This window comes from Canis aureus, chromosome X (assembly GCF_053574225.1).
Source record: "Canis aureus isolate CA01 chromosome X, VMU_Caureus_v.1.0, whole genome shotgun sequence".
NCBI lineage: Eukaryota > Metazoa > Chordata > Mammalia > Carnivora > Canidae > Canis > Canis aureus.
In genome coordinates, this window is record NC_135649.1 from 81,072,824 (window position 1) to 81,093,884 (window position 21,061).

General features: G+C 36.2%; 1 pseudogene; it reads right to left on the reverse strand.

Moving 5' to 3' along the window:
* Positions 1–20,644: 20,644 nt before the first annotated feature.
* LOC144309345 (U4 spliceosomal RNA) lies at positions 20,645–20,799 on the reverse strand (annotated as a pseudogene).
* Between the last annotated feature and the right edge of the window lie 262 nt (positions 20,800–21,061).

Here is a 21,061-nt window from a genome sequence, read left to right on the forward strand (position 1 = left end):
AAAACAATAAGGAAAGAACTATTTCACCTGTAGATTACTTGGGCTTGAGTTTGAGGATGGTTTAAGGAAACCCTCTACTTTTCTCAAACCCCTCCTTAGATTTGGGAGTCAACTTAAGTGTTATTGAGTTCCTGACCTTTCACATATCTTTTCACATATCTTGCACTATTTTTAAAGTCTAAATATACAATTTTTTGAACAAAAATCCTAATTTAATTTTTACAACAGATGTAATTTTATGTAGTAGCATTTTTGTTTGTAAATTAAACAAAAGAGATAGAAGTGTGTAATGCCATCCATTCATTTATTCAACTAATAGTTAAGGTATTGTTTTATGCTCGGAGGATTCTGAAGTAAACAAAATAGGCAAAGTGCCCCACTTTTTTGGGGTTTCCAGCCTAATAAAAGAGATTTACATAATTACATAATATTTTATATATAAAAATACTCACACACATAATCATTTTTTACCCTAATACATCAAGGCAAAACAGATGTTTTCCTTGATTCCATAGCTATTAGCAATAGGCTAAATTTTGTTACCACAATAACTAAAATATGTTTACATTAATTTTCAGCAGAGATAGTCTTATTTTTCTCACTAAATGAAATTTGTAATGGGATTTTTTTAATATCTAGTAAAAGGATGGCAAACCCCTGTCACTGAAGGAAGTTGGATTTAAAGATGCTTTAAACAGGTTGAATTCCACTCTTGATAAAGACTACCAACTTCTATCACATGGAAATCTTGTCCATTTTGTGCATGCTACAAATATAGCCACAGGCTAAAGATCTTTGGCAAAAGCTTCTCTCTAACTAGGCGATTTAAACCTTAAGAGACCATGTTATGTTTGTCAATTGTTTAAGTTTCTTAAATATGGCCCTTCATCCAGGATTTGCTCCCTGCTGTTAACTGAGTAAAACCACATGGTTTTGAATTCCCATTTTCCTCCCAGCTACTGATTTTCTATCTAAAAAAAGAGTAATTAATGGAACTCACTTCCTCAGGTGTTGAGTTGGTTGTATTTTTTGCAGGGGAAATAATTTGGGAAAATGACATGAGTGAAAAATCTTTCCAACTTGAAAATGCATCAGGTTAAATGTGAATAAGTTAAAGTGCTGGAAGAAAAAACAATTTGTGCCCTGATTTGTCTACAGTTTTTAGTTTGATAAAAGTGTAATAGCAGACCAAACTCATTAGTAGATAAAACAAATGATAACTTCTAGTTGAGAGAAAACTCCTATTTTGGCTAAGCTTAAACAGCTACTGTTTAGAAATCCCATAAATGACTATTTAAACATCTTTTATAAATTGAAAACCTTTTGTTTTCTTTTAGAAATGTAGGCAGTGGTAAGAATAAGTAGAAGCAGATAGAGGAGAATAATGAAACTGGATAAATTAGATAATGCTATGCATTTAGAACATAATTTTGGTCACTTTCCCAGAGCCTGGTAGCTTTAAGTAATCCTGTTGTAAGAATCAGACACTTACTAAAACCTTCTATAAACAAATCCAGTTTTGACAAAACAAGCTTAAACGATATGAAATTGAGGAAACCATGTGTCTTCTAGACCTTGCTGGAATGGCACTCAAAACCCTTAAACCGGGGGATCCCTGGATGGCTCAGCGGTTTGGTGCCTGTCTTTGGCCCAGGGCGTGATCCTGGAGACCCGGGATTGAGTCTCACGTCGGGCTCCCTGCATGGAGCCTGCTTCTCCCTCTGCCTGTGTCTCTGCCTCTCTCTCTCATAAATAAATAAATAAATAAATAAATAAATAAATAAATACATAAATAAATAAATACATAAATAAATAAATAAATTCTTAAAACAAAACAAAACAAAACCCTTAAACCTAGAGCCGTCTCGGCCCTCGTTCTGAGACCTAGTGTTCCTTCATCAGTTCTATGAAGGGGATACTTTAATTATTAAAGAAGTAACACCCTTCTTGGCTCCAGTGCCTCCAGGCTCTGAGCATAAGGTTCACATAACAACGCTCCAGACTTGACCCCTAAATGGCGTACAAGGCCAACTTCTTCTAATTGGCCTCACTACCCACAGGATAAAGTCCCGACTCCTTGCATATAAGACACTTCATGAACTACTTCCTGTGTATTTCTCCTGCCATGACTCCTGACACCTCCTCACACTCATCCTTAGTTCCAGCCAGTTCTCCAAACATGCTGCACAGTCTCATCCCTCTGCTTTCAGAGAGGTAGATTCTTCTGCCTGAAAATCCCTCACCCAACTTCCTCCATTTACCTAATTCCAGCTTGCCCTTTGGTGTCAACTTAGATTTCATCTCCTTCCAAAATACCCTTTATTATACTAATAACAGCATATGATATTCAGGTAGGATAATTGTTTATGCTTTCTGTCTCTCCCTTTATACTGCAGGTTTCTTGACGGCAGATACTAGTTCACACCACTAGCACTTGGCACAGTGGCTTTAGCTCTTTGTAAACATTTCAGAAATAAAGCATAGTAATATTTTATGAAAGAGATGCATTCATGACACCTTTGCTGTGCGCTTCATATTCTGGAGATACTTTACACTAACTTCTCCTTCCTGACACTATTATTAAATGTTGGAGCATCTTAAATCCTGCTTCTATCCCTGCTATCTTCAGAAAATTCATCCACACCATGCTTACAGTTTACCTCCCATGTAAAGCTGACTTTCAAATTTATATTTACAGTTTAGATCTTCTCTTAGTCCCAAAGCTTTATGTCTATTTGGGTTTTTTTTTTTTTTAGAATTAATATTTATTTTTATTTACGAAGCTCTTTGGCTTACCTTGGTGGAGAGTTAATTTCTTTTTTTCTTTTTTATTATTTTTTATTTTTTTATAAATTTATTTTTTATTGGTGTTCAATTTGCCAATATATAAAATAACACCCAGTGCTCATCTCATCAAGTGCCCCCCTCAGTGCCCATCACCCAGTCACCCCCACCCCCTGCCTACCTCCCTTTCTTCCACCCCTAGTTCATTTCCCAGAGTTAGGAGTCTCTCATGTTCTGTCTTCTTTTCTGATATTTCTTTATGTCTATTTGGATGGCTCGATGACACTTTAAACCTCATGTGTCCCAAATGGAGCATGTGATCTTTCCCTTCCAAATCTAATTCCTTCCAGTGTTCTTTATATTTCAGTGAATGATACCCCTATTCAACCAGCTAGGAAAGCCAGGCATAGTAGAGTGATTCTAGACATTCTCTTCTCTCTCATTCCTCCCATATAGAATCTATCACCAAGTGCTCACCAAGTACTGTCAATTCTATTTCCTAAATAGGTATCAAATTTATTCACTTCTATTTCCACAACTCTTACCTTTTAAACTACAGCATTCACTATTTTTCCTATATCATCTCTTGCCCTCTATAGTCTATTCTCCATGCTGTAGCCAAGGCAATCTTGCCAAAATCTAAATATCACTGTGTCACACCTTCCCCTGCTTAAATAATTTTAATAATTTCCAAAGCCCTTTCCAATGCCTATGAGGCCCTTCATACTCCTATGTCTAAGGATGCATCACTTCAGCTTCAGCCTCATTATGTGGCCAAATCTGCTTTACAAGTTCAGTTATCGCTTTCACTTTTTTACCTCCAGGTTTTTAATATAATGGACATAAAACATTGTGTAAGTTTAAGGTGTACAATGTGATGATTTGAAACATGTATATATTGTGCAATGCTTACCACAATATGGTTAGTTAACACATTCTTCACATAACATGATTACCATTTTGTTATGGTGAAACATTAAAACTCTACTCTCACAGTAACTTTCAATTAGACAATATAGTATCATCACCTATAATCAACATACTGTGCCTTGGATCTCTGTAACTTATTCATCTTACAACAGAATGTTTGTACCCTTTGAGCAACATCTATTTCCCCAATCCCCATCCCCTGGCATCCACCTTCTACCCTCTATATCTATGAGTTTAATGGTTTTAGATTCCACATATAAATGAGATCATACAGGGATCCCTGGGTGGCGCAGCGGTTTGGCGCCTGCCTTTGGCCCAGGGCGCGATCCTGGAGACCCTGGATCGGATCCCACGTCGGGCTCCCGGTGCATGGAGCCTGCTTCTCCCTCTGCCTGTGTCTCTGCCTCTCTCTCTCTCTCTCTCTCTCTGTGACTATCATGAATAAATAAATAAAATCTTTAAAAAAAAAATAAATAAATGAGATCATACAGAATTGGTCTTTCTCTGATTTTTTTCATATGGCATAATGCCCTTAAGATCCATCCATGTTTTTGGCTGCATAAGATTCATATCTATAGATATAGATATATCACATTTTCTTTATCCATCATCCATCAGTGGACACTTGTTTCCATGTCTTAGCTATTGTAAATAATGCTGCAGTGAACATGGGAGTGCATATCTTTTCAAGATGATGCTTTCATTTCGTTTGGATAAATACCTAGAAGTGAGATTGCTAGATTATGTGATAGTTTTATTTTTAAATTTTTAAAAAGATTTTATTCATTTATTCATGAGAGACCCATGGGGAGCCTGATGCAGGACTTGTTCCCAGGACCCCAGGATCACAACCTGAGCCAAAGGCAGACACTCAAATATGGAGCCACCCAGGTGCCCCATCTATTTTTACTTTTTTGAAGAAACTCCATACTGTTTTCCATAACAGTTACACCATTTTACATTCCCACCAACAATACACTAGAGTTCTCTTTTCTCCACATCCTTGCCAGCATTTGTTATCTTCTTTTTGATAATAGCCACTCTAGCAGGTGTGAGAGGGTAGCTTTATTGTTTTTGATGCTATCATAAATGAGATTTATTCCATTTTTTTCCAGATAGTTCATTTCTAGCATATAGAAACACAACTGACTTTTGCATGTTGATTTTGTATCCTGAAACTTTACTGAATTTGTTTTATCAGTTCTAACAGGTTTTTAGTGGAGTCTTTAGGATTTTCTACATACAAGAGCATATCATCTACAGAGACAATTTTACTTCTTCCTTTCAAATTGAATGCTCTTTATTTCTTTTATTTCTTTTATTTTATTTTTCTTGCCTAATTGTTCTGGCCAGAATTTTCAGTACTATGTTGAATAAGAGTGGTTAGAGTGGGAACTCTTGATGTTTTTGATTTTAGAGGGGAAAGCTTTTCAACTTTCACCCTCGAGTATGAAGTTAGCTGTGGATTTGTCTTAAATGGCTTTTGTTGTATTGAGATATGTTCCTTTTGTCCCCAGTTTTTTCAGAGTCTTTATCATGGAAAGATCTTGAAATTTGTCAAATGCTATTTCTACATCTGTTGAGATAATCATAAGATTTTTGCCTTCCCTTCTACTAATGTGGTATATCACACTTATTAACTTGTGTATGATGAACAATCCTTGTATCTCAGGTATAAATCTCACTTGATCATGGTCTATGATCCTTTTAAGATGCTGTTGAATGCAGTTTGCTAATATTTTGTTGAGAATTTTCACAGCTATCATCATGGATATTAATATTTAGTTTTTGTTTGTGGTTTTTTTGGTACTATCTTATCTGGCCTTGATATCAGTGTAATGCTGACCTCGTAAAATGAGTTTGAGAATGTTTACTCTCAATTTTGGGGGAAAAGCTTGAGAAGAATTGGCATTAATTATTTAAATGAAGCTATCTGGTACTGAACTTTTATTTGATGGGAGGAATTTGATTTCTGATTCAATCTCCTTACTTGTTATTGATCTACTCTAGTATTGTATTTCTTTGTTATTCAGATTTTGTAGGTTGTATGTGTTTAGGAATTTATCAATGTCTTCCAAGTTGTCCAATTTGTTGGCTTCATTGTCTTCATTGTTCATTGTCTCTTTGTAATGTCTCCTCTTTCACTTATTAACTTTGAATTCTCTCTTTCTTGGTAAGTCTAGCTAAAGGTTTGTCAGTTTTAATTTTCAAAAAACCAATTCTTAGTTTTGTTGATTTTTTCTATTGTTTTTCTGTTCTCCATTTCATTTATTTTTGCTCTGATCTTTGTTATCTCCTTACTTTTGTAACTTTGGGTTTAGTTTGTTTCTGTATTTCTAGTTCCTTGAGGTTACTTGAGATCTTTCCTTTTTTCAATGTACTAATTTTTCATCTTACCACTGCTTTTGTTGCATCCCATAAGTTTTGATTTATTGTATTTCTGTTGTTGGTTGTTTCAAGAGTTTTTTAAATTTCTCTTGCCATCAGGGAAATACAAATCAAAACCACAATGAGATACCACCTCACACCAGTGAGAATGGGGAAAATTAACAAAGCAGGAAACCACAAATGTTGGAGAGGTTGCAGAGAAAAGGGAACCCTCTTACCGTTAGTGGGAATGTGAAATGGTGCAGCCACTCTGGAAAACTGTGTGGAGGTTCCTCAAAGAGTTAAAAATAGACCTGCCCTATGACCCAGCAATTGCACTGCTGGGGATTTACCCCAAAGATACAGATGCAATGAAACGCCGGGACACCTGCACCCCGATGCTTCTAGCAGCAACGTCCACAATAGCCAAACTGTGGAAGGAGCCTCGGTGTCCATCGAAAGATGAATGGATAAAGAAGATGTGGTTTATGTATACAATGGAATATTACTCAGCCATTAGAAATGACAAATACCCACCATTTGCTTCGACGTGGATGGAACTGGAGGGTATTATGCTGAGTGAAGTAAGTCAGTCGGAGAAGGACAAACATTATATGTTCTCATTCATTTGAGGAATATAAACAATAGTGAAAGGGAATATAAGGGAAGGGAGAAGAAATGTGTGGGAAATATCAGAAAGGGAGACAGACCATGAAGACTCCTAACTCTGAGAAACGAACTAGGGGTGGTGGAAGGGGAGGAGGGCGGGGGGTGAGGGTGAATGGGTGATGGGCACTCAGGGGGGGCACTTGACGGGATGAGCACTGGGTGTTATTCTGTATGTTGGCAAATTGAACACCAATAAAAAATAAATTTATTATTAAAAAATTCTCTTTTCATTTCATCTTTGACCCATTGATTGTTTAGGAATGTGTTGTTTAATTTCCACATATTTGTGAATTTACCAGTTTTTTTCCTTTTATGGATTTCTATTTTTATATCATTGTGGTTGGAAAAGATACTTGTTATTATTTCCATCTTTTTAAATTTTCTATATATATACACATATATCACCTTTCCAAAGAGATAGATAGATCTAGATCTATCTATCTATCTATCTATATCTGTTATTTGGTCTAAAGCATAGTTTAAGTCCAATTGTTTTTATTGTTTTTCTCTCTGGGTGATGTCTCTGCTGTTGAAATTGGAGTACTGAAGTTCCTATTATTATTGTATTGTTTATTATTCCCTTCAGATCTGCTATTATTTGCTTAATATATTTAGGTGCTCCAATATTGGGTGCGTGTATATTTACAACTGTTATATACTCTTGATGAATTTGCCTCTTTATCCTTATCTATCTTTTTTTTTTTTTTTAATTTTTTTTTTATTGGTGTTCAATTTACTAACATACAGAATAACACCCAGTGCCCGTCACCCATTCACTCCCACCCCCCGCCCTCCTCCCCTTCTACCACCCCTAGTTCGTTTCCCAGAGTTAGCAGTCTTTACGTTCTGTCTCCCTTTCTGATATGTCCCACACATTTCTTCTCCCTTCCCTTATTTTCCCTTTCACTATTATTTATATTCCCCAAATGAATGAGAACATATAATGTTTGTCCTTCTCCGACTGACTTACTTCACTCAGCATAATACCCTCTATCTTTATTATTATTTATTTATCATGACCTTTTCTTACTCTTGTTACATTTTTTTGTCTTAAAGTCTTTTTTTATCTAAGTTTAGCTATCTCAGCTCTCTTTTGGTTTCCATTTGTGTGGAATATCTTTTTCCATCCCTTCACATTGAGTCTATGTGTATCCTTGAAGATGACGTGAGTCTTTTGTGGGCAATATACAGTTGGGTCTTGCTTCTTTTTTTTTAAAATCCATTCAGTCATTCTATGCCTTTTGATTAGAGAATTTAATCCACTTATATTAAAGTGATTATTGATAGGTAAGGACTTACTATTGACATATTATTAATTATTTGTTGGCTGTTTTGAAGTTTCTTTGTTCTTTTTTCCCCTTTTACTATCTTCCTTTGTGAATTGATGATTTTCCATATTAGTATGCTTTGATTCCTTCCCCTTAAACTTCTGTTCACTTCTTATAGGATTTTGTTTTGTGGTTAACCTGAGGCTTACTGGAAACGCTTTATTGGTATAATAATCTATTTAAACTCAGAAATCTAACATTGATTGCATATAAAAACTGAACCCTTTTACTACCCCACATTTTATGTTTTGATGTTACAATTTATGTCTTTTAAAAATATTTTTATTTATTTATTCATGAGAGACACACACACACACAGAGGCAGAGACACAGGTAGAGGGAGAAGCAAAAAGAGGGAGAGAGCCTGACGTGGGACTTGATCCCAGGTCTACAGGATCAGGCTCTGGGCTGAAGGTGGTGCTGAACCACTTGAGCCACTCGGGCTGCCCGCAATTTATGCCTTTTAATGTTATACAGCCATTAACAAATTATTATAGTGATTTTAAATATTTTTGTCTTTTAACCTTTATATGGAGTTAATTGGTCAATATGCCACCATATTACAGTACTAAAGTATTCTAAATCAGATTTTATACTTACTGTTACCAGTGTGTTATGTATTTTCTTATATTTTCATATTAATATTTAGCATCCTTTTATTTCAGATTGAACTCCTTTTAGGATTTCCTGTCAGGCATGTCTCGTGATAATAAAATCCCCCAGCTTTTGTGGTGGGAAACAAAAACTTTCTTTCATTTCTGAAGGACAGCATTGCTGGTAAAGTCATCTTGGTTGACAATTTTTTCTTTTTTTAAATTTATTTTTTTATTATTTTAAAGATTTTATTTATTTATTCATGAGAGGCAGAGACACAGGAAGAGGGAGAAGCAGGCTCCATGCAGGGAGCCTGACGTGGGACTCAATCCCAGGTCTCCAGGATTACACCTTGGGCTGAAGGCAGCACTAAACCACTGAGCCACCCAGGCTGCAGGACTAAGCCGCTGAGCCACCCAGGCTGCCCCATTTTTTTTCTTTCAATACTTTAGGTATATCATCTCATTTTCTCCTGGCTTGCAAGGTTTCTGCTGATTAATCCACTGATAGCCTTATGGGGATTCCCTTGTATAAGATTTTTTTCTCTTGTTGCTTTGAAAATCTCTTCTGTATTTGATTTTAGATAATTTTAGTATAATGTGTCTTAGAGAAGATTGTTTGGGATTGAAATTATGGGGTAACCTATTAGTTTCATGAACTTGGATGTGCAAATCTTTCTTCAGGTTTGGGAAATTCTCAGCCATTATTTCTTTAAATAAACTTTTTTCTCTTCTCCTTTTGGGACTCCAATGAAGCATAGATTGTTTCCTTTAATGATGTCCCATAAGTCCTAGAGGCTTTTTTCTGTCCTTTCATCCTTTTTTTTTTTCTCTTCAGAATGGATAATTTAAAAAAATTTTTTTTAATTTATTTATTTATGATAGTTACAGAGAGAGAGAGAGGCAGAGACACAGGCAGAGGGAGAAGCAGGCTCCATGCACCGGGAGCCCGACGTGGGACTCGATCCCGGGTCCCCAGGATCGCGCCCTGGGCCAAAGGCAGGCGCCAAACCGCTGCGCCACCCAGGGATCCCCAGAATGGATAATTTTAAATGATCTGTCTTCAAGCCCATTGATTTTTCTGGTTGTTCCAGTGAGATGATGAAGCTCTCTACTGAATTCTTCAGTTTAATCATTATATCCTCAGCTCCAAAATTCCTGTTTGATTCTTTCTTATGCTTTCTTTTTCCTGGACTTCACATTTGGTTCTTATATTATTTCCTGATTTCATTAAATTGTTTATTTGTGTTATCTTGTAGCTCCTTGAGAATATTTAGAAAAATTATTTTGAATTCTTTGTCAGGCAATTCACATATCTCCATTAAGCTGTTCTTTCTTCCTTTTTGGCATGGTTATTCTCAGGTGTTTTGTTCCACTATGTTGCTAAAGTTTCTTAAGTGGACTTCTGTGGTCTCTGAGCTCTGTTTTTGTTCATGGACTGCTAGCTAATTTGTTGATCTTTGTGGGAGGACAGAGGCTGGGGTCTCCTACTTCATTATGTTGGTGACATTGTTCCTCAGCTTTGGCTTTGATATTTAAAGGCTGAATAGCCAAATATCTTCTTCAGCTTTGAATCACTCAGCTTTTGTTGCAACAACAAACAACTCCTAAATTGCAGTGGCTTACAACAAGAAATAGTTCCTATTCATCTTACATGAAGGGTAATGGTTACCTATAACTTTGCTGAATTTGACTGGGTTCAGGTGGCTTCATGAGTATTTTCATTTAAGGACCCTAGCCAGAGAAACTGCTACTCTCTTGGGCATGCTCTTCTCTTGTTGTAAGGCTAAAGCTCAAGGGATACAGAACCAAACCATAAAAGTGTATTTAAAACTTCTGCTTTGATATTGGGGTATATTATGTCTACTATATTAGTTACTTATTGCTATCTAACAAACTACCAAAATCTTAGTTGCTTACAACAACACATTTATTATCTCACATTTTCTGTGGGTCAGGATTCTGGACATAGCTTAGTTGGGTTCTCTGCTTAATGGCTTCACTGGCTATTTGCTGGCTGTCAGATGAAGGCTACCCTCATTGTCTGTAGGTTGCCCTCAGATCCTAGAAGCTTTCCATAGTTCTAGATGCTGCTTGTAGTTCCTAGAGGCCTTTCTGCAGTTCAGTGCAATGTAGCAATAGGGTTGATTACATCATGAAGCTAGCATGAAGTCTCTAAAGTGAATCTGCTAAGCAAGACTAGATCTTATACAATGTAATTTAATCACAGAAATGACATTTCATCACTTTTGCCATATTCTATCAGTTAGAAGCATGTCACAATTCCCAGCCACACTCAAGGGGAAGGGATTGCACAAGGGCATGAATACTAGGAAATGAAGATCATGGAGGCCATTCTAGAGTCTGTACATCACATCTACTTACATTCTATTGACAGAAGAAAGTCACATGGCTAGCCAACCCCAAGGACAATGGGGCAGTAAGGTATACTCTGCCTACAGGATGGGAAAGGAATAATTATGAACACACACTATAACCTACCAAAATCTTAATTTCTGCCATTCTTAAACTTGTGATGATCAATGATCATGTGATCACCTTGGCTACTATCATATTGATTAGCATAACAATGACAATAACATGCCAAGGGAAGTCATTTGGCCTTCTCATTCTCTTTCTTTTTTAAAAAAAATATTTTATTTATTTATTTTTAGAGATACAAAGTGAGAGAGAGAGAGAAAATGCATGAGCAGGGGAAGGGGCAGAGGAAGAGGGAGAGAAGCAGACACCCTGCTGAGCAGGGTGCCCAATGCAGAGCTCAGTCTCATGATGCTGAGATCATGACCTGAGCCTAAATCAAGAGTCAGATGCTTAACCAACTGAGCCACCAAGGCACCCCATATTCTCTTTCTTTTCTTAATTTTTTATTTAAATTCCAGTTAGTTAACATACAGTGTTATACTAGTTTCAGGTGTACAATATAACAATTCAACACTTTCATACAACACCCAGTGCTCATCACAGCAAGTGCACTCCTTAATCCCCATCACCTATTTTACCCAACCCCCACCCATTTCCCTTCTGGTAACCATCTGTTTGTTCTCTGTAGATAAGAGCCTGTTTTTTGGTTTTCCTCTCTCTTTTTTCTCCCTTTGTTTGTTTGTTTTGCCTCTTAAATTCCACATATGAGTGAAATCATATGACATTTGTCTTTTTCTGACTGACTTAATTTCACTTAGCATTATACTCTCTAGCTCCAGTAATGTCATCACAAATGGCAAGATTTCATTCTTTTCATGGCTAAGAAATATTCCATTGTGTGTATGTGTGTGTTTATATCATATCTTCTTTATTCATTCATCAGTCAATGGACACTTGAGCTGTTTCCACAATTTGGCTATTGTAAATAATGCTGCTATAAACATCAGTGTGCATATATCCCATTGAATCAATATTTTTATATTCTTTTGATAAATACCTAGTAGTGCAATTTTCAGGTCATAGAGTAGTTCTGTTTTTAAATTTTTGAGGAACCTCCATATGGTTTTCCACAGTGGCTGCACCAGTTTGCCTTCCCACCAATGGAACAAGAGTGTTCTCCTTTCTCCACATCCTTGCCAGACTTGTTTCTCGTGTTGTTGATTTTAGCCATTCTGACAGGTGAGTGGTGATATCTCATTGTACTTTTGACTTGTATTTCCCTGATGATCAGTGATGTTGAGCATCTTTTCATATGTTTGTTGGCCATCTGAATGTCTTTTTTGGAGAAATATCTATTCATGCCTTCTGCCCATTTCTAAACTGGATTATTTGTTTGTTGGGTGTTGAGTTTGATAAATTCTTTATAGATTTTGAATACTAACCCTTTATCAGATATGTCATGTGTAAATATCTTCTCCCATTCTGTAGGTTGCCTTTAGTCTTGTTGATTGTTTCCTTTTTATTTTGATATAGTCCCAATATTCTATTTTTGCTTCTGTTTCCCTTGCCTCAGGAGACATATCTGGAAGGAAGTTGCTATGACCAATGTCAAAAAGTTACTGCTGGTGTTCTCTTCTAGGATTTTTGTGGTTTCAGGTCTCACATTTAGGTCTTTAATCCATTTTGAATTTATTTTTGTGTTTGGTGTAAGAAAGTGATCTAGTTTCATTCTTAGCATAACAATGATAATAACATGAACAAGGGAAGTCATTTGGATTTATTAATACCTTAATATTCACTTTAAACATAGGTAAGCATTCTAGGTGTAACATGGAGAGAAAATATCATAATATGTTTTATGTGTTTTAATTCTATCAATCAGTTGAAGGATAAATGTTTATCAATTATTGTAAAATCAAGATTTAACAAAAATTAATTATGATTGTAAGAGCTATTAATTTTACCTCCAGAAAACTTAAAAAATTAAATAGGGAAGTAGATTGGTAGTTAATATAAATTTTGAGAGAGGGCACTTACTAGATAACATTAGGAAGAATACTATATCAATTTTGAGCCAATAAATCTTTAAAATTTTCAAAAAGTTAAGATCCAAGTATACTATAATTCCAAACTTTAGACTTGCTTGAGATATTGACACAACACTAAACAAAATAATATATATATTTAAATTTTAGGTATTAATTTCATTATTCTTTCAAGAAAAAAGTCTTATGTGAGAATTTGTCACATCTTATGAGGATGGCTTAAGACCATATATGTCAACTTTGCCACCTCAAATTTTCATGGAAGAAAAATATCCAAAATTTAGATTAATAAACCATTTCCAAAGGGAGTAACAATTTTGCTAAGACCCAAAGGAGTTAACCAGGCAGAAGTGGAATGGAGAAGGTAGAGGAAGATTCCAGGCAGAAGAGTGGCATATAATTTTTTTTTTTAATTTTTATTTATTTATGATAGTCACAGAGAGAGAGAGAGAGAGGCAGAGACATAGGCAGAGGGAGAAGCAGGCTCCATGCACCGGCAGCCCGACGTGGGATTCGATCCCGGGTCTCCAGGATCGCGCCCTGGGCCAAAGGCAGGCGCCAAACCACTGCGCCACCCAGGGATCCCAGAAGAGTGGCATATAAAAGAATGGCAAGGTGGAATATATACCAGAGGGGCTGAAGTGCTGCAAAAAAAGGTTATCAACTTACAATGCTACCACAACTTAATGAATTAAAACAACATCCTTTTGTTATCTCAAAGTTTCTATGTGTCAAGAGTCAAAGCAAAGTTTAGCTGAGTTCTCTGTAAGGCTGCAATTAAGGTAATAATCAGGACTGGGCTGTAATCTAAAGGCTCAACAAGGGAAAGATCAATTTATAAGCTCATTCCAGTTGTCAGAGTTCCTTTTATTGTGACTTTAGGAATCATAGTAAGTTGCTTCTTCCAAATTAGCAATGAAAAAGCAGAAAGACTCTAAAACAAGTTGGCTAACAAGATGGATTATCACACAACATAATGTAGTCACAGAGGTGACATCCCATCACCTTTCTCATATTATATTGGTTAGAAGCAAGCCATAGTTCCTGCTCACATTAAAGGGGAAGGGATTATACAAGAGGTGTGAATACCAGGAGATGGGGATATAAAGGGAAACCTCAAAATCTGTCTACCACAGAGGGATGTTGTGGTGCCAGGTAGGTGGTAGAGGTTCACCTAATCCACAGTTTGGCCAAATGCTGTTTGGACAGGTATCAAAACCAATATTCATCCAGAGCTGAGACCAAATCCAGACATACTCATGATATATTCAAATTCTTGTATGCAAGAATAAATTGGAAATTCCATTAGAATACTACTCATAACAAAATTATTAAAATATTAGTAGTAATTTTTAAAAGTGTATCATTATAATCTGGGAACAAAATTTCCAAACACTGTCACACTGCCAACCACACTGTTGACCTCTCCTTTATAGCATTTTTACAGCCACAACTTTACATGTATTTGTATGACTAGTTGATTAATGTTGAAGTATTATGCTAGACTGAAATCTCCAGAAAATCAAGAGCCTATGTTCAGTTTTGCTCATGGTAGTACATTTGGTGGAATAGAATTATTAATTCTCACATCTGCTTTTCCCCCACCTATCTTCATCCCTCATGAGAAGGGGGCTATTAATGTCATAAAAATGCATCAAAGTTATTATATCAGAGGTGGTCAGTAAATAGCAAGAGAAGGGTTTATGAACAAAGAAGTTCACTTTAAAATTTTTAATAATTGTACAAATTTGTCCAACGGTAGGGGAATGTCCAACGGTAGGGGAATTGTTAATTATACCATGGTAAATCTAGTCCATACAGGAAGAATGTATATCATTCCTTCCTCTAGTAGGCAGTTACCTTTCCAGAGATACAGAATTCAAACCAGACTGCTGCCCAAGGAGTATCACCTGCATTTCCTAATAATAGTGTAGCAAAAAACTAATGTATTTTGGAGTTAACTAGATCTAGGTTCAAATTCTAATTCTACCAGTCTTGAATGGCCAAAATGGAAATCTGCCTATCTGCCTACGGTTTGTCCAAAGCAGTTTTCAAACTGTGGTCCTTAAAGCAGCAACAGCAGCATCACCAGGGAACATGTTAGAAATGCAAGTTTTTGAGTCTTGACTCAAACTTACTGACTCAAAATCAATGGGTATGGGATCCAACACTGTTTTAACAAGCCCTCTAGGTGATTCTGATGCACCCTCAAATATGAGACCCCAAATTCAAGTCACATCTATTTTACCCGTCCCGTCTTGGTTATTTTGGTTTCCAACCACAAGGTGGCAACCTTTGTCTAAAGTCTTATGAGTTGGCCAATGGTACAATAAGTATATCTGGTCTAGTTACCTGTCCAAAAAGTAGTAGGTAGTAATGTGATATAGGGATGTAAGAGAAGCGGGATATGGGAGAGTAAGAAAAGAGATGGAATGAGAAACAGGGCTGGAAGGGGCCTTATCGCTGCTTTGAACATAGCAAGTTAGCTAGGGTAAGGGAGAGGAGTGGTGGTGCTAGGGGCACTGGTCAGGTAGTTTACCGCCTAACAATTCAGCTCATTCTGGGTACAAAAGAATGTACATCAATGTTGCAGAGTTTGTGGGCAACCAATTTCATCTATTCTTTTCATCGTAATAATCCCCAGACACCACCCAATGGCAAGCACCTCCCTGCACCATCACCTGCCCTCTTCCTAGGTCCTAGAGTTGCACCTCCAACTCTAATCATGAACTCCTTATCCAATTCTCTTCCTATTATTGATTTCCCACTTTTAAAACATTTCCATAGCTCTCCCTGAAGCCCTAATGCACAGTAAAGCAAGCTCAGCCAGAAATACTGCTGTTGCCCCTCTTCATGGATCATTCCTTAACTGAGACATGGTACTTCTGCTGAAGATTCTACTTTCTGTACAGCCCCTATAGTGAAATCTGTTTATTTTTTTATTACCCATAAGTTATAGAGATTGGCAAAGTAGGTAGAGGATGGGAAAACTCAAAAACAGGAGTCTTGGGATCCTTGGGTGGCTCAGCAGTTTGGTGCCTGCCTTGGGCCTGTGGTGTGATCCTGGAGACCCGGGATCGAGTCCCACATCGGGCTCCCTGCATGGAGCCTGCTTCTCCCTCTGCCTGTGTCTCTGCCTCTCTTTCTCTCTGTGTCTCTCATGAATAAATAAATAAAATCTTAAACCAAAAAAAAAAAAAAAACCACAGGAGTCTTGAGACAAGATACAATTTCTCATCCCTGGCAATGGGATCCATGCAGACATGTCACCCAGAACCTTAGCTTCTCAGTTCTGTTGAATGTCTCAATTCTATTTCACTCCAGCCACTGTTACCCATGACCACACAGTGACACAATGGATGTTTTCAAAACCTAGAAGAAATCCACATTGGAAATCTTTTTTGACTCATTTATCTTTTCTTCTTTCCTGCTTTCTATAAGATAGATGGACTTTTCTTCTTCTAGTTTAAAAGTTACACGTTCTATTTTTGTTCTTTGTTTCCTTTAACAATCATGTTAACTCAGTTTATAAAGATCTGTACTCTCCTTTTAACAATATGACTTACGCCTTTTGATTCCCATCACACCTCCCCTGTCATTTTGATAATATTTAAAAATTTAGTTCTAGGTTACTCCATAGTAAGCTTTTTCTTCATTTTTGTCCAGTATTTTTAAATTTTTCACATCAACAATAAATTATGCCATGATATTTAATCACTCTTACTTCCATATCTCTTGTAGCATCTCTTTCTTCTCTTCTCACCTGAAGACCTTTTCCAAAATTGTCTTCAGGAAGGATCTTTGTGGGCAGTAGGTCTGTCAAACTTTCCCAGACAATGTATGTCCCAGAATATTTTTACTTTATTACATTTAAATGAAAAATGGATGAAAATAAAATTATAAGTTCAAAGTTCTTTTAAACAGTCTTTAAAGATGTGGTTTATGTATATAATGGAATACTACTTAGCCATTAGAAACGACAAATACCCACCATTTGCTTCGACATGGATGGAACTGGAGGGTATTATGCTGAGTGAAATAAGTCAATCAGAGAAGGACAAACATTATATGGTCTCATTCATTTGGGGAATATAAAAAATAGTGAAAGGGAATAAAGGGGAAAGGAGAAAAAAATGAGTGGGAAATGTCAGAGAGGGAGATAGAACATGAGAGATTCCTAACTCTGGGAAACGAACTACGGGTGGTGTAAGGGGAGGTAGGCGGGGGGTTGGAGGGTGGCTGAGTGATGGGCACTGAGGGGGGCACTTGATGGGATGAACACTGGGTGTTATTCTATATGTTGGCAAATTGAACACCAATAAAAAATAAATTTATTTTAAAAATAATAAAATATTAGTCAGTTGTCTTCTTGTATTCAAATTTGTTAATAAGAAATATTATCAATTTAATTCTTTCCTTTGTAGAGAATTTTACTTTTCTATTTGGGAGCTTTGATAAGTCATTGATATTCTTAAATTTTATTATAATGTGTATATGTGTGTTTGTACATACATATACATATATAGGTCTTATTTCTCCTAGTCTACATCAGCCACAATGTGTTAGAGGAATGGAGAGAAAAGAGCACTAGGTACCACAGAACCTATTGATAATTCCCATTTGCTGCCATTCCATACGCAACTGCTATGATCAAGTTTTCATCTTGAAACTCTTTGAAAGAAGCAGCACTGTGAGGAGACAATGCCCCGGGTTGTAATCTACCAGCCGTGGACATCTGAAAGGGATGGAAGAGTGAATAGCTAATGAAGTAGTCCCCATCTATTTTAAATAACATCCCTCTCAACCAAGTAGAGCTTTTGCTGCCCTGATATGCTCTGATATATTCACAGACACTGGTAACTGTGGTTTGGGATGATTCCACTGACTTCTGTAGTGAAGGGGTTAATAATGTAGGTTCTGTGACAATTAGAGGAAATACAAGAGCAAACTTCAAATGCTTTTCTTAAATGTATCTTCTTGCTGCTGCCTCCAATTACTCCCTATTCCAGGCTGCTAAAGAAAACCACACAGCCAATTGAAGCCACCACAAACAGATGGCTTCTTTTCTCACCTGAGCCCTCAGCAGCACTCAGCTATCACTTTACTTGTCAGCTTTTTCTTCTATTTGTTCAGTACCTATTCAAATCTCCACCACACTCATCAAGCCCCTCCAAACCCTATTCTTTTCAGCAATTGACTGAGAAATCACACCTTGCACATCTCCAGAGGCACCTTCTCATATGAGAATGGCAATCCTAGAACACAACATAGAACACAGTGAAAATTATATCTCTAGTTGTGCTAGATTGCAGCCCATAAGGACTTTGAGTCCTGCTTCAAAGAAAAATGAAGACAATGAAATGACAAGAGAGGAAAATCACAGTCCTATCTCTATATCCAGTGAATATATCCTTCAGGAATGAAGCAGAAATCAAGAGATTCTTGGATGAAAGAAATCGAGGAGAATTTTCCACAAGTAGACCTATGCTTTGTCTAAATGAAGTTCTTGAAGCATAAAAGAAATGATAAAAAGAGGAAACCTGAAACATCAGGAAGAAAAAACAATGTAAGAATAAAATTATAGATAAATGAGTTTTCTAAATTTCATCTTATGGTTGAAATAAAAATTAGAATATTGTTTGATGTGATTCTCAAAGTATATAGAGGAAATATTTGACAAAATTATATTATAAATGGGGAAGGTATAGGAATTTAAAAGGAAATATTTTTCCATAACTCATTTGAACTAATTAGATGTCTACACAACCTCTAGATTTTGATAAGCTATTATGTATAATGTAATACCTACAGCAACCACTAAAAATTTTAGATAAAGAGATGTACTCAAAAATACTAGATAAATCAAAATGGGATTCTAAAAAATATTGACATAACCCACAGGAAAGCAGAAAAAAGAAAACAGAAATGAAGAACAGAGGGAACAAAGAGAACACACACACATACACAAAATGGAGGACTTAAGCCTCAACATATCAATAGTTACATTATGTAAATAGTATAGGACTTTGATCCACAAGATGGCATAGACCCATCTCTCAATAAAGTGCATCTATACCTAAAATCATACCTGTAAGATATTGAACACTTTTTAGGACCACAAAAAAGACAAGTATCCTTATTTTTTACCACTCTTATTTAACATCTTATTGGAAGCCCTAAGTAGTGCAATAATGCAAGAAAATGAAATGAAATGCATAAAGAATGTAAAGGAAGAAATAAAACTTAACTTCTGTGTAATCATTAGAAAAACATCAGACAAATTCCAATTAAGGAACACTCTATAAAATATCTGACAAGTACTCCTCAAAATGGACAAGATCATCAAAAACAAGGAAAACCTCAGAAACTATCACAAGCAGGGGAAACCTATGGATACATGATTATTGAATAGAATATGTACTAGATGGTATCCTGGAACCAAAAAAGACATTAGGCAAAAGCTCAGGAAATCTGAACAAAGTAAGGGTTTTACTTAATAATAATGTGTCACTATCAGGTCATTAATTGTGACAAATGTACCTTACTAATGTAAAACATTAATCATAGGGGAAACCAGGTGTGGGAGATATAGGAACTCTGTACTACCTTGGTAAATTTTTCATAAAGGTACTTGGCAAAGTGAAAAAAAATCTCAATGCCAATAGTCATTAGGGAAATGCAGATTTAAACCACATTAAAATACCACTCTATACCTATTAGAATGGCTAATTCTAAAAACTCACAATAACAAGTAGTGCAAGGCTGCTGAGCAACTGGAACTCATACATTGTTGGTGAGAATAGAAAGGTGATACAGTTATTTTGAAAACATTCTGGCAATTTCTTTTAAAGTTAAACATTCACTTACCACATGACCCAGCAATTCCACTTCTGGATAATTGCCTAAGTGAAATGAAAACTTATGTTCACACAAAAATCTGTATAACAAATGTTTATTGCAGCTTTATTCTTAATTGCCAAAAACTGAAAACAACCCAACTATCTCTCAAATGTTTAATGGATAAACAAAGATTGGTACATCCATCCTTTTTATTCATCAATAAAAAGGAAGAAATTATTGATACGTAAAATAAACCAGACTTAAAAGGTTACATATTGTACAATTCCACATATATAATGTTCTGGAAAAGTCATGACTGTAGGAATGGATTACTTAGTGACAGAGGTTAAGTGTTGGGGAGGAAGGTTTAATTACAAAGAAGAGGCTCAAGGATATTTTGGGAGGTAATGTAGTTGTTCTGTGTCTTCATTGTGATGCTGTTTAAACCTATACATTCACTAAAACTCATAGAAATTTACACCAAAAATAGTAACATTAAAAAATAAACCCTCAAATCAGTTACATTTCTATATTTCCTCAAAAAAAGAGTTAGAAAACAAAATTCTTAGAAGATACCCTTATGACAGCATCAAAAATACTGAAGACATAGTAGCCAACCTAACAAATGACATGCAATAACTTTAGGGAAAATTATGAAAATTAATTTGGAGGTATTGTTATGAAACTGAATGGGTTCCCCAAAATTTATATGTTGGAATATAATCCCTAATGTGATGGTATTAGGAGGTGGGGCCTTTGGGAACTGATAAGATCATGAGGATAGATCCTTATGTTTTCAATTAGCAATAATCACGCCTCGGATAAACCTCATTGGCTATGATACTGCCACTGCGCAAAGCTGGATAGATCCTTACGAATGGGATTAGTGGCCCTATAACAGAAGCCCCAGAAAGCTCTCTTGCCCCTTCTGCCATGTGAGAACACAGAGAGAGGACAGCCACCTATGAACCAGGAAGTGATATCTCACTAGACACTGAATCTGCTAGAGCTTTTATCCTGGTCTTCCTAGCCATCAGAACTATGAGAAATAAATTTCTATTGTTTATAAGCCACATAGCCTATGGTATTCTATTGCAGCAGCCCCACTAGACTAAGACAGACA